This window comes from Somniosus microcephalus, chromosome 1 (assembly GCF_052327205.1).
Source record: "Somniosus microcephalus isolate GS21.2 chromosome 1, FLI_Smic_1.0, whole genome shotgun sequence".
NCBI lineage: Eukaryota > Metazoa > Chordata > Chondrichthyes > Squaliformes > Somniosidae > Somniosus > Somniosus microcephalus.
This window is the reverse complement of record NC_140987.1, coordinates 132,381,675-132,404,855: the sequence shown is the minus strand read 5'-3', so window position 1 is coordinate 132,404,855 and position 23,181 is coordinate 132,381,675.

Sequence of the window (23,181 nt, the reverse complement as noted above, 5' to 3'; positions counted from 1 at the left end):
CAATTAAGGGACACCCGGTTACAGGTGACGTCGGGGATTGACATTTCATCTGTCAATAGCTTTTGACAGATGAAATCAGCATTTGACAGCTCTGTGAAGCTGTCAAACACTGACAATCTGACTTCTAACTTGAGTCCTTCTCCACAGACTCGACTAGAAATTTCTCCAGAACAGAAAGCTGAATGCTGCTTTCTGTGCCGGTGAGATGAGGGACGCCCGAGACCTGAAGGAAGGAAGCCTGCATTAGTAAGTAAAGGAAAGTAAAACTTATTTAAACACTTTATACACAACAAACGGACTTACCTCTGCACTCATGCACCCATCACTCACCTGAACACCGGACATCTCAAACCCTCCAAGTCCTTCAGCCCGACGGTCCGCCTTGCTAACTTGGCATGGTTTGGAGCCATGGGGAAGCCAACACTTCAGGGCTCAAAATAGGGATTAGGCCAAAAACTGCCTGTTAACTACCTGTTAACAGGCAGTTAATTGGCACTAATCTTCTTACCGCCTCGGGGAGGCGGCTCCCAGCACAGGTCGGGTACCCGCCTCCTGGGAAACGGGCATGGAGGCGGGTTGGGGGCGGGAAGGGTTTGTGCCTCCCGATTCTGCAATTTTAACACCCCACATGCCTCCCTTCTCGCCTCCACAGCCCTGGGAAATTTGAGCCCATAGAGTTTAGGGCTCCCCAACCCTGGGCTTCCCCTACCCCCTCCAACCATGAGGCCCTCCCGAACCCTATCCCAATAATTTACCTGAGTGCCAGGGACCATAGAAACATAGAAACATAGAAGATAGGAGCAGGAGTAGGCCATTCGGCCCCTCGAGCCTGCTCCGCCATTCAATGCGATCATGGCTGATCATCCAAATTCAATACCCGGTCCCTACTTTCTCCCCATACCCCTTGATCCCTTTAGCCTTAAGAAATATATCCAACTCGTTCTTGAATATATTTAATGTATTGGCCTCTACTGCCTTCTGTGGTAGAGAATTCCACAGGTTCACCATTCTCTGGGTGAAGAAATTCCTCCTCATTTCTGTCCTAAATGGCCTACCCCTTATCCTTAGACTGTGACCCCTGGTTCTGGACTCCCCGACCATCGGGAACATCCTTCCTGCATCTAGTCTGTCCAGTCCTGTCAGAATTTTATAAGTTTCAATGAGATCCCCTCTCATTCTTCTAAACTCCAGCGAGTACAAACCCAATCGTCCCAATTGACTCATTTGGCTACAAAGAAACAGTATAAAAAGGCCGGTGCTAGTGCAAGCAGAATGGAGTGTGAGTATCAGAGAGTGCCATTGAGAGTTTGGGTAAGTGAGAGAGTTAGGGTACGTGGGGTGCTGTTTTTGTTTTGTTTTTTGCCTTGCTTTTCCTGCCAGTCTCAGGATTAGCAGACGTCGTGGAGGCGGAGCAGCGAGGTGAGGCCCAGTCGAGGCAGCCAGGAGCAGCAGCGGGTGTCGAGCTGAGCCGGAGCAGCGAGGCGAGGCAGCCCAAGCAGGCTCCACAGGCAACATTCCAAGGGGAGGTCAGAATTCAAAAGTGATATCACAGCCAAGCTGGTAGGTGATTGGCTGGTTGGTGAGTACTTTTCCTTCCCTTTTAAACCTTTATAAGTTGGTAAATTCAATTAAATAGAGGTGTGATATTCATCATCTAGAATCGGGGCAGAGGGTATTTAAAAATAATAATAATAAATTTAATTAATTACACAGAATGGGAGAGCAGGTGATGTGTTACTGCTGCAATATGTGGGAGCTGGTGGACACCATTGATGTTCACAGTGATCACATTTGCAGTAAGTGTTGGCTGCTCGAGGAACTCCGGCTCCGTGTTGATGAGCTGGAATCCGAGCTTCAAACACTGCAACACATCAGGGAGGGGGAGAGTTACCTGGACTCTGTGTTCCAGGAAGTAGTCACACCAATTAGATTAACTAATTCAGATGTATTCCGTTGTCAGGGACAGGAGGGTGTGACTATGAGTGAGGCAGGTACGGGGATCCAGGAGGTAGTTTTGGAGGAGCCGCAGCCCTTGCTCTTGTCCAACTGGATCGAGGTTCTTACTCCCTGTGAGGACGGGAACGGAGACTGCAGGGAGGATGAGCAACCTGGCCACAGCACCGTGGAATGCGGGGCCATTCAAGTGGGGGGAGCAAATAGAAATGTTGTAGTGGTAGGGGATAGTATCATTAGGGGGATAGATAGGGTTCTTTGCAGCCGAGAGCGAGAGTCCCGAAGGCTGTGTTGCCTGCCCGGTGCCAGGGTTAAGGACATCTCCTCTGGGCTGGAGAGAAACTTGGAGTGGGAGGGGGAGGATCCAGTTGCTGTGGTCCATGTTGGTACCAACGACATAGATAGGACAAGGAAAGAGGTTCTGCTGAGGGAGTATGAGCAGCTAGGGGCCAAATTAAAAAGCAGAACAACAAGGGTAATAATCTCTGGATTACTACCTGAGCCACGAGCAAATTTGGTAGGGTAAATAAAATCAGAAAGTTAAATGCGTGGCTCAAAGGCTGGTGTGGGAGAAATGGATTTTGCTTCTTGGGACACTGGCACCAGTACTGGGACAGGAGAGAGCTGTTCCGTTGGGACGGACTTCACTTGACCAGTGCTGGGACTAGAATCCTGGCGAATCGAATAACTAGGGCTATAGAGAGGGCTTTAAACTAATTAGTGGGGGGGAGGTTTCAAGAGAGCGAAAAATAAAAATGGCAGCGGAGAAGGCAATAGAGCAAGGTAGCAGTGGGGGAATTGAAAACCAGAGCGTGTCAGGAAGGGACAGAATTTATAAAGATAAAGGTAGAGTAGTAAAGGGGGTAAAAGCAGGAATAAATTGTCACAAAACATATTTTAAAGTTCTTTATCTGAATGCATGCAGCATTGGTAACAAAATAGACGAGTTGACGATGCAAATAACTACACATGGGTATGATCTTGTGGTCATTACAGAAACATGGCTGCAAGGTGACCATGACTGGGAACTAAACATCCAGGGGTATTTGACAATTAGGAAGGACAGACAGGAAGGAAAGCGAGGTGGGGTGGCTATGTTAATAAAGGATGGAATCACTGCAATAATGAGAAATGATATTGGGTCAAAGGATCAGGATAGTGAAACAGTTTGGGTGGAGATAAGGAATAATTAAGGGGAAAAAGTCACTAGTGGGCATAGTCTATAGGCCTCCTAACAGTTGCAACTCTGTTGATCGGAGTATAAATCAGGAAATAGTTGGGGCTTGTAATAAGGGAACAGCTATAATCATGGGGGATTTTAACTTTCATATTGACTGGACAAATCAAATTGAGGAAGAGTTCATAGAGTGCATTAGGGACAGGTTCCTTGAGCAGTATGTAACTGAACCAACCAGGGGGCAGGCAATCTTAGATCTGGTCCTGTGTAATGAGACAGCATTAATAAAAAATGTCCTAGTAAAGGATCCCCTTGGAATGAGTGACCATAACATGGTTGAATTCCAAATTCAGTTGGAGGGTGAGAGAGTTGGATCTCAAACCAGCGTACTAAGCTTAAATAAAGGAGATTATGAAGGTATGAGCAGAATTGACTAAAGTGGACTGGGAAAATAGATTAAAGTGTAAGACGGTACATGAGCAGTGGTGTACATTCAAGGACATATTTCACAACTTTCAAGAAAAATATATTCCAGTGAGGAAAAAGGGGCGTAAAAGAAAAGACAGCCATCCGTGGCTAAGTAAAGTAATAAAGGATAGTATCCGACTGAAATCAAGGGCATAAAAAGTAGCCAAATCTAGTGGGAGGATAGAAGATTGGGAAGCATTTAAAAGCCAGCAAAGAATAACTAAAAGATTAATTAAGAAAGGGAAGATAGATTATGAAAGTAAACTAGCATAAAATGTAAAAACAGATAGCAAGAGTTTCTACAGTTATATAAAAAGAAAAAGGGTGGCTAAAGTGAATATTGGTCCCTTAGAGGACGAGACCAGGAATATGTGGTGGGGAACATGGAGATGGCAGAAACACTGAACAAATATTTTGTATCAGTCTTTACAGTAGAAGACACTAAAAATATCCCAACACTGGACAAACAGGGGGCTATAGGGGGGGGAGGAGCTAACCACGATTAAAATCACTAAGGAGGTGGTACTCGGTAAGATAATGGGACTAAAGGCGGATAAATCCCCTGGACCTGATGGCTTACATCCTAGGGTCTTGAGAGAAGTAGCGGTCGGGATTGTGGATGCATTGGTGGTAATTTTCCAAAACTCCCTGGATTCAGGAAAGGTCCCAGCAGATTGGAAAACTGCTAATGTAATGCCCTTATTTAAAAAGGGAGGCAGACAAAAGGCTGGAAACTATAGACCAGTTAGCCTAACATCTGTGGTTGGTAAAATGTTGGAGTCCATTATTAAGGAAGCAGTAACAGGACATTTGGATAAGCATAATTTAATCGGACAGAGTCAGCATGGTTTTACGAAGGGGAAGTCATGTTTAACAAATTTGCTCGAATTCTTTGAGGACGTAACAAACAGGGTGGATAAAGGGGAACCAGCGGATGTGGTGTATTTGGACTTCCAAAAGGCATTTGACAAGGTGCCACACAAAAGATTACTGCACAAGATAAAAAATCACGGGATTGGGGGCAATATACTGGCATGGGTGGAAGATTGGCTATCTAACAGAAAACAGAGAGTTGGGATAAATGGTTCATTCTCGGGTTGGTAATCAGTAACTAGTGGTGTTCCGCAGGGGTCGGTGCTGGGACCCCAACTCTTTACAATCTATATTAATGATTTGGAGAAAGGGACCGAGTGCAACGTATCCAAGTTTGCAGACGATACAAAGATAGGAGGGTAAGCAGTGAGTGAGGAGGACATAAAAAACCTGTAAAAGGACATAGACAGGCTGAGTGAGTGGGCAAAAGTTTGGCAGATGGAATATAATGCTGGAAAGTGTTAGGTTATGCACTTTGGCAGAAAAAATCAAAGAGCAAGTTATTATCTAAATAGAGAGAAACTGCAAAGTGTTACAGTACAAAGGGGTCTGGGGGTCCTGGTGCATGAAACACAGAAGGTTAGTATGCAGGTACAGCAGGTGATCAGGAAGGCCAATGGAATCTTGGCTTTTATTGCAAGGGGGATGGAGTATAAAAGCAGGGAAGTCTTGCTGCAGTTATACAGGGTACTGGTGAGGCCACACCTGGAATATTGCGTACAGTTTTGGTTTCCATATTTAAGAAAAGATATAGTTGCTCTCGAGGCAGTTCAGAGAAGGTTCACTCGGTTGATTCCGAAGATGAGGGGTTTGACTTATGAGGAAAGGTTGAGTAGGTTTGGCCTCTACTCATTGGAATTCAGAAGAATGAGAGGCGATCTTATCGAAACATATAAGATTGTGAGGGGGCTTGATCGGGTGGATGCGGTGAGGATGTTTCTACTGATGGGTGAGACTAGAACTAGGGGGCATAATCTTAGAATAAGGGGCTGCCCTTTCAAAACTGAGATGAGGAGAAACTTCTTTACTCAGAGGGTAGTAAATCTATGGAATTTGCTACCTCAGAGTTGTGGAAGCTGCGACATTAAATAAATTTAAAACGGAGATACATAGACAGTTTCCTAGCTGATAAGGGTATAAGGGGTTACGGGGAGAGGGCAGGGAAGTGGACGTGAGTCTAAGTTCGGATCAGCCATGATCCTATTGAATGGCAGAGCAGTCCTGAGGGGCCGTATGGCCTACTCCTGCTCCTACCACTTATGTTCTTATGTTTAATCTCTCCTCATACGTCATTCCTGCCATCCCAGGTATCAGCCTGGTGAATCTTCGCTGAACTCCTTCCATGGCAAGAACATCCTTCCTCAGATAAGGCGACCAAAACTGCATACAATGCTCAAGATATGGTCTCACCAAGGCCCTGTACAACTGCAACAAGACATCCTTGTTCCTGTAGTCAAACCCTCTCGCTACGAATGTCAACATACCATTTGCCTTCTTAACTGCCTGCTGCACCTGCATGCTTACCTTCAGCGACTGGTGCACAAGGACACCCAGGTCTCGTTGCACTTCCCCTTCTCCCAATCTATTGCCATTCAGATAATCTGCCTTCCTGTTTTTGCCATCAAAGTGGATAACCTCACATTTATCCACGTTATACTGCATCTGCCATGCTTCTGCCCAATCACCCAACCTGTCCAAATCATCCTGTAGTTTCTCAGCATCCTCCTCACAGCACACACGCCCACCCAGCATTGTGTTGTCTGCAAATTTGGAGATATTACATCTAGTTCCCTTGTCTAGATCATTAATATATATTGTGAATAGCTGGGGTCCAAGGACTGATCCCTGTGGTACCTCACCAGTCACTGCCTGCCACTCGGAAAAAGACCCGTTTATTCCAACTCTTTGCTTTCTGTCTGCCAACCAGTTCTCTATCCAAGTCAATACCTTGTCCCCAATCCCATGTGCCTTAACTTTACACGCTAATCTCTTGTGCGGGACCTTATCGAAAGCCTTCTGAAAGTCCAAATACACCACATCCACTGGTTCTCCCTTACATATTTAACAAGTTACATCCTCAAAAAATTCCAGATTAGTCAAGCACGATTTACCTTTTGTAAATCCATGTTGACTTTGTCCGATCCTGTCACTGTTTTCCAAGTGCTCTGCTATTACATCTTTTATAATGGACTCTAGCATTTTCCCCACTACCGATGTCAGGCTTACCAGTCTGCAATCCCCCGTTGTCTCTCTAACACCTTTTTTGAATAGTGGGGTACCATTAGCTACCCTCCAATCCATGGGTACTGTTCCAAATTCCATCGAATGTTGGAAGATGATCAGCAATGCATCTACTATTTCTAGGGCCACTTCCTTAAGGATGTAGATTATCAGGCCCTGGGGATTTATCGGCCTTCAATCCCATCAATTTCCCTAACAACATTTCCCTACAAATACTGATTTCTTTAAGTTCCTCCCTTTCATCAGACCCTATTTTCCCAGACATCTCTGGGAGGTTATTTGTGTCCTCCTTTGTGAAGACAGAACCAAAATATGTATTTAATTGGTCTTCCATTTCTTTGTTCCCCATTATGAATTCCCTTGATTCTGACTGCAAGGGATCTACGCTTGACTTCGCCAATCTTTTTCTCTTCACATATCTATAAATGCTTTTACACTCAGTTTTTATGTTCCTCGCAAGCTTGCTCTCATATTCTATTTTCCCTTTCTTAATTAATCCCTTTGTCCTCCTTTGTTGAATCCTAAACTGCTCCCAATCCTCAGGTTTACTGCTTTTTCTGGCCAATTTTTATGTCCTCTCCTTGGATCTTATGCTATCCCTAATTTCCCTTGTTAGCCACGGTTGAGTCACCTTTTCTGTTTTATTTTTATGCCAAACTGGGATGAACAAATTCTGTAGTTCATCCATGCAGTCTTTGAATGTTTGCCATTGCCTATCCACCGTCAACCCTTTGAGTGACATTCCCCAATCAATCCTATCCAACTTGCACCTCAGACCATCATAGTTTCCTTCATTTAAATTCAGGACTCTAGTCTCTGAGTCAACTACTTCATTCTCCATCTTAATGAAGAATCGATCATATTATGATCGCTCCGACCCAAGGGGCCTCGTACAACAAGATTGCTAATTAATCCTTTCTCGTTACATAATACCCAGTCTAAGATGGCCTGATCTCTGGTTGGTTCCTCGACATATTGGTCCAGGAAACCATCCCGTAAACACTCCAGGAATTCCTCCTCCACAGTATTGTTACTAATTTGGTTAGCCCAATTTATATGTAGATTAAATTCACCCATGATGACTTCTGTGCCCTTATTGCACGCTTCTCTAATTTCCCTTTTAATGCCATCCCCAACCTCCACATTACTGTTTGGAGGTCTATATACCACTCCCACTAATGTTTTCTGCCCCTTGGTATTGCTCAGTTCTACCCATACAGATTCCACATCATCGGAGCTAATATCCTTCCTTACAATTGTGTTAATCCCTTCTTTAACCAGCAATACTACCCCACCTCCCTTTCCTTTTTGCCTATCTTTCCTGAATATTGAATACCCCTGGATGTTGAGTACCCAGCCTTGGCCACCCTGGAGCCATGTTTCCGTAATCCCAATCAAATCATATTCGTTTACCTCTATTTGCACAGCTAATTCATCCACCTTATTACAAATGTTCCTCGCATTAAGACACAAAGCCTTCAGGCTTGTTTTTTTAATGCTCTTAGACCTATTAGAATTATTATTTACTGTGGCCATGTTTGATTTAAACCGTTGATTTCTCTGACTGCCTCTTTTGTTTTTCTCCTTCCTATCTTTTGCTTTTATCCTTGTTTCCCTTTCCTCTGTCCCCCTGCTCAGGTTCCCAACCCCCTGCCATTTTAGTTTAAACCCTCCCCCAGAGCACTAGCAAACACTTCCCCTAGGACATCGGTCCTGGCCCTGCCCAGGTGCAAACCATCCGGTTTGAATTGGTCCCACCTCCCCCAGAACCGATTCCAATTTCCCAGGAATTTGAATCCCTCCCCCTCGCACCATTCCTCTAGCCACGTATTCATCTGAAATATCCTTCTATTTCTACTCTGACTAGCACGTGGCACTGGTAGCAATCCTGGGATTACTACCTTTGAGGTCCTATTTTTTAATTTACCTCCTAACTCCCTATATTCAGCTTTTAGGACCTCATCCCGTTTTTTTACCTATATCGTTGGTACCTATGTGCACCACGACAACTGGCTGTTCACCCTCCCCTTCCAAGATGTTCTGCAGCCGCTCTGAGACATCCTTGACACTTGCAACAGGGAGGCAACACACCATCCTGGAGTCTCGTTTGCGGCCGCAGAAATGCCTATCTATTCCCCTTACAATAGAATCCCCTGTTACTATAGCTCTACCCCTCTTTTTCCTCCCGTCCTGGGCAGCAGAGCCACCCCTGGTGCCAGGAAGTTGGCTGTTGCTGCCTTTCTCTGATAAGCCATCCCCCCCAACAATACTCAAAGTGGTGTATCTGTTTGAGAGGGGGATGTCCACAGAGGACCCCTGCACTACCTGTCTGTGCCTAGTACTCTGTCTGTTGGTCACCCGTTCCCTTTCTGCCAGTCCAACCTTTGCCTGCGGTGTGACCAACTGATCAAACATGATATCCACGATGTCCTCAGCCTCACGAATGTTCCAGTATGTATCCAATCACAGCTCCAGCGCCGCAATGCGGTCTGCCAGTAGCTGCAGCTGGACACACTTCCTGCACACATAGTTGTCAGGGACACAGGAAGTGTCCGAGTTCCCACATAGCGCAGGAGCAGCATACCACGGCACCAGGCTGTCCTGCCATGACTTACCATTTAATTAATTGCAATTAAATTATATCAAATCAATCCCACCAATTACACTACATTTAAATGGTATATTTAAGGGCGCTGGTTTACAAACAGTCCCCGCTACACTACAGAGACTTTAGAAATTATAAACCACAGAGTTAAAGTTTAAAAAGAGAGAAATACTCACCAACCAATCACTTACCTGCTTTCTGGTGACATCACACTTCGATTACTTTTTACTTCTCTCCCTCTCTCTGAGATTTGAGATTAGTAAACCTACCTGGTCTCCGCCGCGCTTTAAATACTTGCCACCGCCGCCGAGATTCACGCTGCACTGAGGCCTACCTGGTCTCCACCGTGCTTTAAATACTCGGTGCCGTCGCCGAGATTCCCTCCACACTGAGGCCTACCTGGTTTCCGCCATGCTTTAAATACTCGCTGCCGCCGCCGAGATTCCCTCTGCACTGAGGCCTACCTGGTCTCCGCCGCGCTTTCATGTTCCCGGCGGCCTCCTGACACCCAACATCCTATTCCCTACCTGCCGTGTTTGTGCAGGAGTTGAAATCTCCTGGGCCTCACACTCGACCCCCGAGTTAAAATTGGGTTTAATGTTACAACACGTACAATGTTGTGAAGTTACTTGCCTCCATATAATCCATATAATCATTGCAATGGAAGGCAATATGGACAGGCTGTCCTAAACATTCATCACTTGATAAATGCATATAGACAACCAAGAGGGAGTAATTCAGAGAATTTGTAGCTACGAGTTCTGAGGAAGGATACTGTGATAATAATAATAACTTCCGGGAAGTTATGTCATCACTTCCTGTGAACTGTGAACTGTGAACTATGAACTATGAACTTGGTACATACATCACTTCCTGTCATATGTCACTTCCTGTTGGACTGGTATAAATACTGAACTATTCAGTATTGTAAGAGGCTTCTACCAGAGGCATGGTGAAGACCTCTCTTGTATATAGTGTGTTTATAAGTTGCTTAAAGCTTACTTTAAAGTTACTTGATGTGTGAGACTCCTTTTTCTTACATCAATTTAAGCAACTTAGTATTTACACTCACAAATACTAGACCTTCGGACAAACTCGGAGTTAAGGATCCAGGGAACCACCCATCATGGAGAGAATCCTTCGACCTATTCGCCTGGACTTGGACCCGAACACACCAGCAGCTGGCAGGGTATGGAAGCATTGGTACCGTACTTTTGAGAATTTTCTGGATGAATGTAAAGCGGATGATCCTACTAGACTGAGGATACTTATCAACTATGTGACCCCAAAAGTGTTTGAATATGTTGATGAATGGGATAATTACGATGAGGTGATTCGGGCACTTAAGAAACTGTATGCCAAGACTCCAAATGAGGTCTATGCTAGATATCTACTGGCCACAGCCCGACAAGGGCCAGGGGAATCGATTAACGAATTCCTTCAAGAACTTCGCAGGCTCAGCATAGATTGTAACTTTCAGGCAGCCTCAGCTGAGCTGTACCGCAATGAAATGATTCGTGATGCTTTCATCTGTGGGATTGCCTCTCCATTTATACGCCAGCGTCTACTAGAAAGTAAAACACTTGAGCTACAAAAAGCTTTTGACCTAGCTTGTTCTCTGGATTTGGCAAAGAGAAATGCAGACCTCTATCAGCTGCCCAGATCTCGATCTGCTGCTGTAACTGCAACCAGACAATTCAAGCGGTCTCAGGTGAACCCTATCATGGGGGAATCTAATTCTGATAATTCTGATGAAGAAGAGGAGGATGCCCCACTTTAGCAGCCTCTTGGCAATCTAGGAAGGAATGCTTCTTTTGTGGAGATGCTTTTCACCCTAGGAAAACCTGCCCTGCTCGCAATGCAATCTGCAGTTATTGCAAAAAAAAAGGACACTTTGCTAAAGTTTGCCTATCAAGGGCCTCTACGAGGGCCAATCCAGCTAAGGCCTACCGAACTGCCCCAATTAGGGCCTATCAAGATGCTCCAGCTAGGACCTATCAAGCTTCCTCTCGAGCTCTCTCCCGAAGAAGCACACCGAGAGTTTTAGCCACTCTCTGTACAACGACACCAATTACAGCTGCTTGCCCACAGAACCTGTCTCATGCAGCTATAAAAGTTTCAATTAAAGGGCATACCTTAGATGCCTTAATTGACTCAGGAAGTACTGATAGTTTCATTAAAGAACAGATTGTTGCGAAGTTGAAACTACATGTCTTCCCATCGGACCAGGCAATTGCGATGGCTCAGTCATCACTTAATACCAGAATCTCCGGCTTTTGTATTGTTGATATGACACTTAATGGTCGCATGTATCCCTCCACCCGACTTTCGGTACTCAAGGACTTATGTAGTGATCTCCTCTTAGGGCTGGATTTCCAGAAACAGCATAAGAAACTCACTATTGAGTTCAGCGGATCCAAACCTGGTCTTACTATTTCTAATATACCGTCTAAATTACCGTTTTGTGCATTATCAGCAGCTTCACTGGATGAACCCTCATTATTTGCCAGTATTCCGCCTCGATGCAAACCAATAATAACGAAATCGCGGCGCTTTAATCAGGAAGACCAATCTTTTATTGAGGCTGAAATCTCTCGACTTCTAGCAGAGGATATCATCGAACCATGTTCATCGCCCTGGCGGGCTCAGGTCGTCATTGTCAAGAACCCTCTAAAACCTCACAAACAACGACTATGCATTGATTATTCGCAAACCATCAATCAATATACCAACTTGGACACCTACCCATTGCCACGCATTGATGATATGGTTAATAAACTGGCCGAATACAAAGTGTTCTCAACTTACGACTTAAAAAGCGCCTATCGTCAGGTACCCTTGAAGGTCTCAGATAAGCAGTACACGGCCTTTGAGGCTAATGGACGGCTGTACCAATTTCGTCGCCTCCCATTCGGGGTTACTAATGAAGTGGCTGTCTTCCAACGGGCAATGGATGGCCTGGTTAAACAGAAAAATCTAAGGGACACTTTTCCCTATCTTGATAACATTACTATTGCAGGTCACAATCAACAGGAACACGACGCCAACCTCCAAAAATTTCGGGATGCCCTCCATCGCCGTAACTTAACCTTGAATGAATCCAAATCTGTTGAGTCGCAACCGACCATCAACACCCTTGGCTACTGCATAGGCAATGGTATCATTAAGCCAGACCCAGAAAGACTTCACCCGCTCCAAGAGCTCCCGTCACCTAAGAATACGGCTTATTTACGTCGGGCTCTCGGTCTGTTTGCATACTACGCTAAATGGATTCCTCATTTTTCGGACAAAATCCAACCCTTGCTGCATGCTAGATCATTTCCATTGGGAACAGCGGCTGTTGCAGCCTTTAACCTTCTCAAAAAACAGTTGGAGAAAGCGACTCTTCACTCCATCGATGAGAATCTCCCTTTCATAGTCGAATGTGATGCCTCGGAGGTGGCGATCTCGGCTACTCTGAATCAGGAAGGTCGTCCTGTAGCATTTATGTCCAGGACCTTACAAGGTGCCGAGCTACATTATCCTCTGGTTGAGAAGGAAGCCACAGCCATCATAGAGGCAGTACGGAAGTGAAACCATTTTCTAGCTCGCCAGCACTTTACATTAATCACGGACCAACGATCAGTCGCCTTCATGCTCGATAATCGAAAACGAACCAAAATTAAGAATAATAAAATACAACTTTGGAGGATGGAACTGGCCTCTTTTGGTTATACCATTCACTATCGGCCTGGCAAGGAGAATGTGGCCCCGGACACCCTCACACGGGCATTCTGCTCCACTATGTCGTCCTCTACTCTCATGGATGTCCACAATGGATTGTGTCATCCTGGCGTTACGCGCATGCTACATTTCGTACGATCACGGAATCTCCCTTTTTCTACTGGAGATGTAAAGAAAATATGCTCAGAATGCCGGCTTTGTGCGGAATTAAAACCTCAGTTCTTCCGCCCCTCAGATGGTATACTCATACATGCAACCCAACCGATGCAACGACTTAGCATCGATTTTAAGGGCCCAGTGCCCTCTTCAACGCGGAACACATATTTGCTCACCATGATTGATGAATATTCACGTTTTCCGTTTGCCTTCCCCTGCTCCAATATGCTGGCGTCCACAGTAATCTGCTGTCTTGAGCAGGTATTTTCTCTCTGTGGCATGCCGGCTTATATTCACTCAGATCGGGGTCCATCCTTTATGTCAAGGGAACTCAAGGACTACCTCTCAGAACGGGGAATTGCTACAAGCAAAACAACACCATACCATCCCATCGGAAATGGGCAGGTACAGAGGTATAACGGTATCATCTGGAATTCCGTACGTCTCGCTTTAAGATCTCGGGGCCTACCAGACCAGCAATGGGAAGCAGTGCTTCCGGATGCATTGCACTCTATACGGTCCCTGCTTTCTACAGCCACAAATACTACACCTCATGAGCGGTTCTTTGGATTCCAGCGTCGCTCATCTCATGGGACATCACTCCCGTCATGGCTAACTACTCCTGGACTTGTATTACTCCGAAGATACGTTCGGACGTCTAAAAATGACCCTCTCGTAGACGAGGTCGAACTAACTGATGCCAACCCCACCAATGCAAACATACGATATTCCGACGGCCGAGAATCTACCGTATCATTACGGGATCTGGCTCCCTGCCCACCAGGACCTAGTGGGACATCGGGTGATGGCATTTCACCAGGAAACTCTTGGGACTTATCGGGTACCCCTCTCCAGGATCCTGATCAGACACCAACTAGCTTGGTGCCGGTAGAACCCCGTACTCAAAGTTGCGACCCTCCCAGTACCGCGCACGAAAGTACTGATCCACCACAGACCAGCTCTGCACCTCCCTCTGAACAGAGGCAGACCGACTTTGAACCTATTGGGGCTCGTACACGAAGCCATGATCTCCCCGACCCTGCACAGGGTAATCCAGGCCACACAGACTCTGACCAATGGCCAACCGCATGTAAGCGGACCAGCGACCCTCTACGACGGGAACACAAACGGGTGCGACTCTTCCTCGTTCGGCGGCTGCGGAACAAAAGGAAGACCACAGCCTTCTAATCCTGCAGGAGGGAAGAATGTGATAATAATAATAACTTCCGGGAAGTTATGTCATCACTTCCTGTGAACTGTGAACTGTGAACTATGAACTATTAACTTGGTGCATACATCACTTCCTGTCATATGTCACTTCCTGTTGGACTGGTATAAATGCTGAACTATTCAGTATTGTAAGAGGCTTCTACCAGAGGCATGGTGAAGACCTCTCTTGTATATAGTGTGTTTATAAGTTGCTTAAAGCTTACTTTAAAGTTACTTGATGTGTGAGACTCCTTTTTCTTACATCAGATACCACACCCGAAACATCAGCTGGTGTTCCCTTGACAGATGCTGTCTGACCTGCTGAGTTTTTCCAGTGTTTACTGTTTTTGTTTTTAACTCATAGCTGCCTACTGTTAGGTGATACCTTCCAGTACCATTACCCTCCTGGTTTTCCATGGTTTTCAAGTAAGTCCATGGTGAAGTCTCTGTCCATGGCAATGTTATGTAGCATGGAATGTACTGTTATAACTTTTTCAACCTTCTCTGGGGCATATTATTAAGGGCCCCTTGTGCTGTTCAAGCATTTGCAGAATTGCTTTAGCACCCAAATATCTGTAGATGAGTATATCTTCAAAGAACTATTTCACATTTGAGTTCCTCCAATTGAAGGCATCGTGCATGGTTCATAAGAAGTGTGCATTGATATACATTCTTTCCTGGCAGGGATAATATACTATTTGCACATTGATGGATTAATAATCCTCCCTATTGAAGTATTGTGGCGACACGCCACCACTGGACACAATCCGCTCACGGCGGTACGGACAGTTTAAGCAGACGCCCTTTCCTCCAGCAACTTGTTTCCCACAGGGACAGGCTGCCGGGAGCACTTCCTGTCTGGGGAGTATTTAAGTCAGGCGCGGGCTCTTCCAGTTCCTGTTTTGCCATGAGGCTGAAATAAAAAGCTGTTCTGTTTACTAGCTCTGGTCTCGACTCCCAAGTTTGCCGCGGTATCTCAACACTGGTGACCCCGACGCTCAGGACGAATCCTAAGCTAGCATGGCGGATACAAACGCAGTCACGGTTAAATTACCAGACTTTTGGGAAAACTTGGCCGAAGCCTGGTTCGTTCAAGCCGAGTCCAGATTCCGGCTGAAAGGCATCACAGGCGACACCACGAAGTACGACTACCTCGTCTCCTCGCTCACGTACGCTACCGTCCCCAAAGTTTGGGCAGCGCTGCAGGACCCACCACAAACTGGCAAGTACGAACATCTGAAGGCTGCGCTCCTTAAAAAATTTCACACGTCCTCTTACCAGCGCCACTGCCAACTCCTTGACCTCCCCGGTCTCGGTGATGCTTCACCATCAGACCTACTTTCCCACATGCTGTCCCTCGCGGACGACAAGCCCCCCGGCGCCCTCTTTCGCACGCTTTTCATTCGGCAGCTTCCCGCCAGCATCCGCCCGCTCATTGTGGAGTCCGGCTCCACGGACCTGAATGACATAGCAGGAAAGGCCGACCGGCTGCTCTCTGCACAGTCCGCGCGTGACGTCATGCCCGACCTCGCGGCAACGACCACGCGGTCTCCCCGGCCCACCAGGTCCGCCCGCCCTACCACTCCGGGCCACTGTTACTACCACACCCGTTTTGGCACTAAGGCCTAACGCTGCACGCCACCATGTACCTTCAATTCCCCCCCCGCGATGGCCGTGGGGCAAAAGGGGCCTCTACTGTACGTCACTGACGACAGAACCAACCGCCGATTTCTGTGTGACACAGGGGCCCAGCACAGCATCACCCCCGCCTCCGCCCTCGAAATCCAACGCGGCACACGAGGTATCACGCTGGCCGCCGCCAATGGCTCGGACATCCGCACATATGGCACCCGCATGGTCACGCTCGACCTCGCGGGCCGCCACTACCGCTGGGAGTTCCTCACCGCCGAGGTCCTCTGCCCACTCATCGGCACCGACTTCCTACGCGCCCACGGCCTCCTTGTCGACATTCCGAGGCACCGCCTCATCGATGCCAACACTATGGCCACCATCCCCGGCGCCTTTACCCCGGACCGTTCGGCCGGCCTGACGACCTACTGCCTCGCCGGGGCCGTGGACGACTACTCGGCACTCCTAGCCGAGTTTCCCGCCCTCACCAACCCGAGCTTTTCGGCCAAAGCCGCCAAACACGGGGTGGAGCACTATATCCCCACCACCGGCCCTCCAGTTTCTGCCCACGCCCGCAGGCTCAACCCGGCCAAGCTGGAAATCGCGCGGGCCGAGTTCACCACCATGTAACAACTCGGCATCATCCGCCGCTCCAGCAGCCCCTGGACCTCACCCCTCCACATCGCCCCTAAGCCCGGCGGAGGCTGGCGCCCTTGTGGGGACTACCGCCGCCTTAACGACGCCACCACCCCCGACCGATACCCGGTGCCTCACATCCAGGACTTCTCGGCCCGACTGGCCGGACGAACCGTCTTTTCCAAAGTCGACCTGGTGCGCGGTTACCACCAAGTCCCCGTACACCCCGCGGACATCCCCAAAACGGCCGTAATCACCCCATTCGGCCTGTTCGAGTTCCTGAGGATGCCCTTCGGCCTCAAGAATGCAGCCCAGGCTTTCCAGCGCCTTATGGACTCGGTCCTGCGGGACCTGAACTTCCTATTCGTCTATCTCGACGACATTCTCGTGGCCAGCTCCTCCAAACAGGAACACCTCGAACACCTTCGCGTCCTGTTCGGGCGCCTAGCCCAACACGGGCTCATCCTCAGCCTGGCGAAGTGCCAATTCGGCCTAACCGAGATCGATTTTCTCGGTCACCACATCACCCCTGCTGGGGCCGTCCCGCTGCCCAACAAGGTGCAGGCCGTCCAGCAGTTCCCCCGCCCCACAACCATCAAGGGCCTCCAGGAGTTCCTCGGGATGGTGAATTTCTACAACAGGTTCATCCCCAGAGCTGCAGCCCTCATGAAGCCCCTATACGACTCCCTCCGAGGTAAATCCGGCAAGATGGCCGTAGCCTGGACCACTGACACGTCAGCCGCCTTCGATGCCACCAAAAACGCGCTTGCCAACGCCACTCTGCTCGCGCACCCGAGGGCCGACGCCCGGGTCGCGCTCACCACCGACGCCTCCGACCACGCGGTCGGGGCCGTGTTCGAGCAGTGGGTTAATGGCGCGTGGCAGCCACTTGCCTTCTACAGCCGCCAACTGCGCCCCCCGGAGGTCAAATACTCCACTTTCAACCGCGAGCTTCTCGCGCTCCACCTGTTGGTCCGCCATTTCAGGTTCCTCCGCGTACGTGGACCACAAGCCACTCACATACGCGATGGCCAAGCACACTGAACCCTGGTCCGCTCGGCAGCAACACCAGCTCGCGGCCGTGTCCGAGTTTACCATGGACATCCAGCACGTCTCCGGTAGAGACAACGTTGTCGCCGACTGCCTTTCCCGTCCCGCCATCTGCGCGAATCACCTCACGGTCGACTACGCGCAACTAGCAGCGGCCCAGCTCACGGACCCAGACCTCCTCTCGGCGGCTACCAGCCTGCCAGGGCTACGCCTAGCCAAGGTCGCGCACGGGCCCGAAGCCACGGCAGTCACTTGCAACATCACACTCAGCCAACCCAGGCCGGTCGTCCCTGAAACCTGGCGCCGCCGCGTCTTCGACGCGCTCCACGGGCTCTCCCACCCGGGTTCCCGCGCGTCCGTCAAACTCCTCTCCCAGCGTTTCATCTGGTGCGGCCTCAGCAGAGATGTTCGGACTTGGGCCACCTCCTGCCTCGCCTGCCAATGGGCTAAGGTACAACGGCATACAAAAGCACCCCTGGGAGACTTCGAGGTACCCAGCCGCCGCTTCGACCACGTACACGTCGACATCGTCGGGCCCCTGCCACCATCACAAGGCCAGACTTATCTCCTCACGATGGTCGACCGCTCCACACGCTGGCCTGAGGCAGTGCCGCTGACCTCCACCACCACAGCCGACATCGCCAGGGCGTTCGTTAACACCTGGGTAGCGAGGTTCGGCGTACCGGCCGACATAACCTCCGACAGAGGCGCCCAGTTCACCTCCGAACTCTGGACGGCCACAGCACGCAACCTCGGTGTGACGCTCCACCGAACCACGGCGTACCACCCGCAGGCCAACGGGCTTTGTGAACGCTTCCACTGGTCACTCAAGGCCTCACTCCGCGCCGGCCTGCAGGACAGTACCTGGACTGACCGCCTACTGTGGGTACTACTAGGCCTACGCACCGCAGTCAAAGAAGACCTCCAGTCCTCGGCAGCGGAGTTAGTCTACGGACAACCGCTGCGCGTCCCAGGCGAATTCCTTCCGGAGGCTACCACGCCTTGGTCGGCCGACCAGCAGCGGCTCAACTTTTTCTCTTCCGCTCAGCAGTTCGCCCCACTTCCGGTCAACCGACACGGTGAACTCGCACCTCACGTTCTGCCAAATTTACAGCAGGCGCGCTTCGTCTTCGTGCGACACGACGCGCACCGCGGACCCCTGCGACCCCCGTACGACGGACCGTACGAAGTACTACAAACCGGGGACAAGGTCTTCAAGCTGCGACTCGGCGACAGGGTCGAGACAGTCTCCATCGACCGGCTCAAACCAGCACACACAGAACCAGGGGAACAGGTCCCCGTGGCCCGGCCTCCAACTAGAGGCCGTCCCGCCAGCAAGCCAGCACAGCCGGCAGCGAACCGCCAGGCCCCACCAACTAGACCGGTGATCACGCAGAGCCGCTGCGGCAGAACCATCAGACCATCGTCACGACTCGTCCACTCCTCCTAAGCGGATTCTGGGGGGAGCTCTGTGGCGACACGCCACCACTGGACACAATCCGCTCACGGCGGTACGGACAGCTTAAGCAGACGCCCCCAACCGGGGGCCCTTTCCTCCAGCAACTTGTTTCCCACAGGGACAGGCTGCCGGGAGCACTTCCTGTCTGGGGAGTATTTAAGTCAGGTGCGGGCTCTTCCAGTTCCTGTTTTGCCATGAGGCTGAAATAAAAAGCTGTTCTGTTTACTAGCTCTGGTCTCGACTCCCACGTTTGCCGCGGTATCTCAACAGTATGCTATTTAACTTTTGGTTGGCACTTGGATGGTTGCGTGCATACGCTGTACCTGAGGGAAGTAACTACCATTTATAAAACTCTTGTTTACCTTTACTCCTACTGCTGGTGGTCTCCATTGACATTTATGAAGATGGGTGCATGGCAAAACTGGATGTCTGTTACCCGCCTAACGCACTAGTGGGTGACGTAGTGACTGACTCCTGCAAATCCATCTTTGCATTCCTGGACATTCACTGTGGCATAAAAGTAGGGGGCAGTGGTGACTTGCAGTGCTATTCACAGTGCATTGCAGTGCAAAGACGGTCTTTGTAGGTCTTTGTGAATCATACAACACACTTCAGTCACAGCCACCCTACTAACCTCATGTACTGGTGCTCCATTATGCCAAGGTAAATGACGTGTTTGCCATAGACCTGCTGCCTACTATCCTACTCGCTGTGAGTTATGCGCCTCCTATGCCTTCTACATTCCCAAGTTGCCCTATTTTCCAATTCCTGCTATGGTATAATATATCTGAAAATTGCTGTTAAAACCTATTCTGTGTGGCTGAAGATGACTTTATACAATTGACTTCGATAATGCTATGCTTATACATCCAAATTTGGGCCTCCTTCATATAGATAACCAACCCTTGTTCATTTCTTATTTATGGCCTAGAAATTCATCTTGGGCAGTGACGCAAAGCGGGTAGCGTCAGATTGGCTGACCGTTATACGCAGTGCTTGATATTCAGTTCCATTGCAGTCAATGGAACTGAATATCAGGCGTTGCACCTAGGCCTTGATCTCTCCCTGTGTGATTTTCACTGAATAGGTACTTTTTCACAAATATATTCACTTATTTCAAGCTGCAAATAAGACTCAGCAGTGCTAATAAAGGATGCAAAAAAATTACCATTTTCTGCCAGTGTTGCTCATCTGTTTCCTCACATCTACTTTTTAAATCAAATTAACAATCAAAGAAAAATATACATTAGGGGGAAGAGTCATTGAGTTATAGAGTCATGACGGCACAGAAGGAGGCCATTCAGCCCATCGAGTCCGTGCCGGCTCTCTGTAGAGCAATCCAGTCAGTCCCAATCCCCTGCTCTATCCCCGTAGCCCTGCAAGTTTATTTCCCTCAAGTGCCTATCAATTCTCCCCTTGAAAATATTGAGTGTCTCCGCTTCCACCACTTCCGTCGGCAGCAAATTACAGGACATCACCACTCACTGTGTAAAAAAGTTTTCCCTCACATCTCCCCTGTATCTCTTGCCCAAAACCTTAAATCTGTGTTCCCTAGTCCTTGTATTATCAACTAGTGGGATCAGCCTTTCCCCGTCTAGCCTATCCAAACCCGTCATAATCCTGTATGCCTCTATCAAATCACCCCGCAACCTCCTTTGCTCTAATGAAAACAAATCCAGCTTCTCCAACCTGTCCTTGTAGCTAAGATCCCCCATCCCCAGAACCATTCTGGTAAATCTCCTCTGCACCCTCTCAAGGGCCTTCACATCCTTCCTAAAGTGTGGTGAAGGCCTTGTGTCTTAATGCGAGGAGCATTTGTAATAAGGTGGATGAAATAGCTGCGCAAGTAGAGGTAAACGGATATGATATGATTGGGATTACGGAAACATGGCTCCAGGGTGACCAAGGCTGGGAACTCAACATCCAGGGGTATTCAATATTCTGGAAAGATAGGCAAAAAGGAAAAGGAGGTGGGATAGCATTGCTGGTTAAAGAGGGGATTAACACAATTGAAAGGAAGGATATTAGCTCTGATGATGTGGAATTGTATGGGTAGAACTGAGAAATACCAAGGGGCAGAAAACGTTAGTGGGCATGGTATACAGACCTCCAAACAGTAATACGGAGGTTGGGGATGGCACTAAATAGGAAATTAGAGACGCATGCAATAAGGGCACAGCAGTTATCATGGGTGACTTTAATCTACATATAGATTGGGCTAACCAAATTAGTAACAATACTGTGGAGGAGGAATTCCTGGAGTGTATATGGGATGGTTTCTTGGACCAGTATGTCGAGGAACCAACTAGAGATCAGGCCATCTTAGACTGGGTATTATGTAATGAGAAAGAATTCATTAGCAATCTTGTTGTGCAAGGCCCCTTGGGTCGGAGCGATCATAATATGATCGAATTCTTCATTAAGATGGAGAGTGAAGTAGTTGACTCAGAGACTAGGGTCCTGAATTTAAATAAAGGAAACTACGATGGTATGAGGCGCGAGTTGGGTAGGATTGATTGGGGAATGTTACTCAAAAGGTTGACGGTGGATAGGCAATGGCAAACATTCAAAGATCGCATGGATGAACTACAGAATTTGTTCATCCCAGTTTGGCATAAAAATAAAACAAAAAAGGCGACTCAACCGTGGCTAACAAGGGAAATTAGGGATAGCATAAGATCCAAAGAGAGTACATATAAATTGGCCAGAAAAAGCAGTAAACCTGAGGATTGCGAGCAATTTAGGATTCAGCAAAGGAGGAAAAAGGGATTAATTAAGAGGGGGAAAATAGAGTATGAGAGTAAGCTTGCAGGGAACATTAAAAACTGAGTGTAAAAGCTTTTATAGATATGTGAAGAGAAAAAGATTGATGAAGTCAAGCATAGGTCCCTTGCAGTCAGAATCAGGGGAATTTATAATGGGGAACAAAGAAATGGCAGACCAATGAAATACATACTTTGGTTCTGTTTTCACAAAGGAGGACGCAAATAACCTCCCAGAGATGTCCGGAAACATAAGCTCTAATGAGAGGGAGGAACTGAAAGAAATCAGTATTTGTAGGGAAGTGGTGTTAGGGAAATTGACGGGATTGAAGACCGATAAATCCCCAGGGCCTGATAATCTACATCCTATGGTATTTAAGGAAGTGGCCCCAGAAATAGTAGATGCATTGCTGGTCATCTTCCAAAATTTGATAGGCCCTGGAACAGTTCCCATGGATTGGAGGGTAGCTAATGTTACCCCACTATTCAAAAAAGGTGGTAGAGAGAAAACGGGGAATTATAGACCGGTAAGCCTGACATCGGTAGTGGGGAAAATGCTAGAGTCCATTATAAAAGATGTAATAGCAGAGCACTTGGAAAACAGTGACAGGATCGGATAAAGTCAACATGGATTTACAAAAGGTAAATCGTGCTTGACTAATCTACTGAAATTTTTTGAGGATGTAACTGGTAGAATAGATAAGGGAGAACCAGTGGATGTGGTGTATTTGGACTTTCAGAAGGCCTTTGATAAAGTCCCACATAAGAGATTAGCGTGTAAAGTTAAATCACATGGGATTGGGGGTAAGGTATTGACTTGGATAGAGAACTGGTTGGCAGACAGGAAGCAAAGAGTTGGAATAAACGGCTCTTTGCCTGAGTGGCAGGCAGTGACTAGTGGGGTACTGCAGAGATTGGTCCTAGGACCCCAGTTATTAATAATATATATAAATGATCTAGACGAGGGAACTAGATGTAATATCTCCAAGTTTGCAGACAGCACAAAGCTGGGTGGGCATGTGTGCTGTGAGGAGGATGCCGAGAAATTCCAGTATGATTTGGACAGGTTGGGTGATTGGGCAGAAGCATGGCAGATGCAGTATAATGTGGATAAATGCGAGGTTATCAACTTTGGTGGCAAAAACAGGAAGGCAGATTATTATCTGAATGGCAATAGATTGGGAGAAGGGGAAGTGCAACGAGACCTGGGTGTCCTTGTGCACCAGTCGCTGAAGGTAAG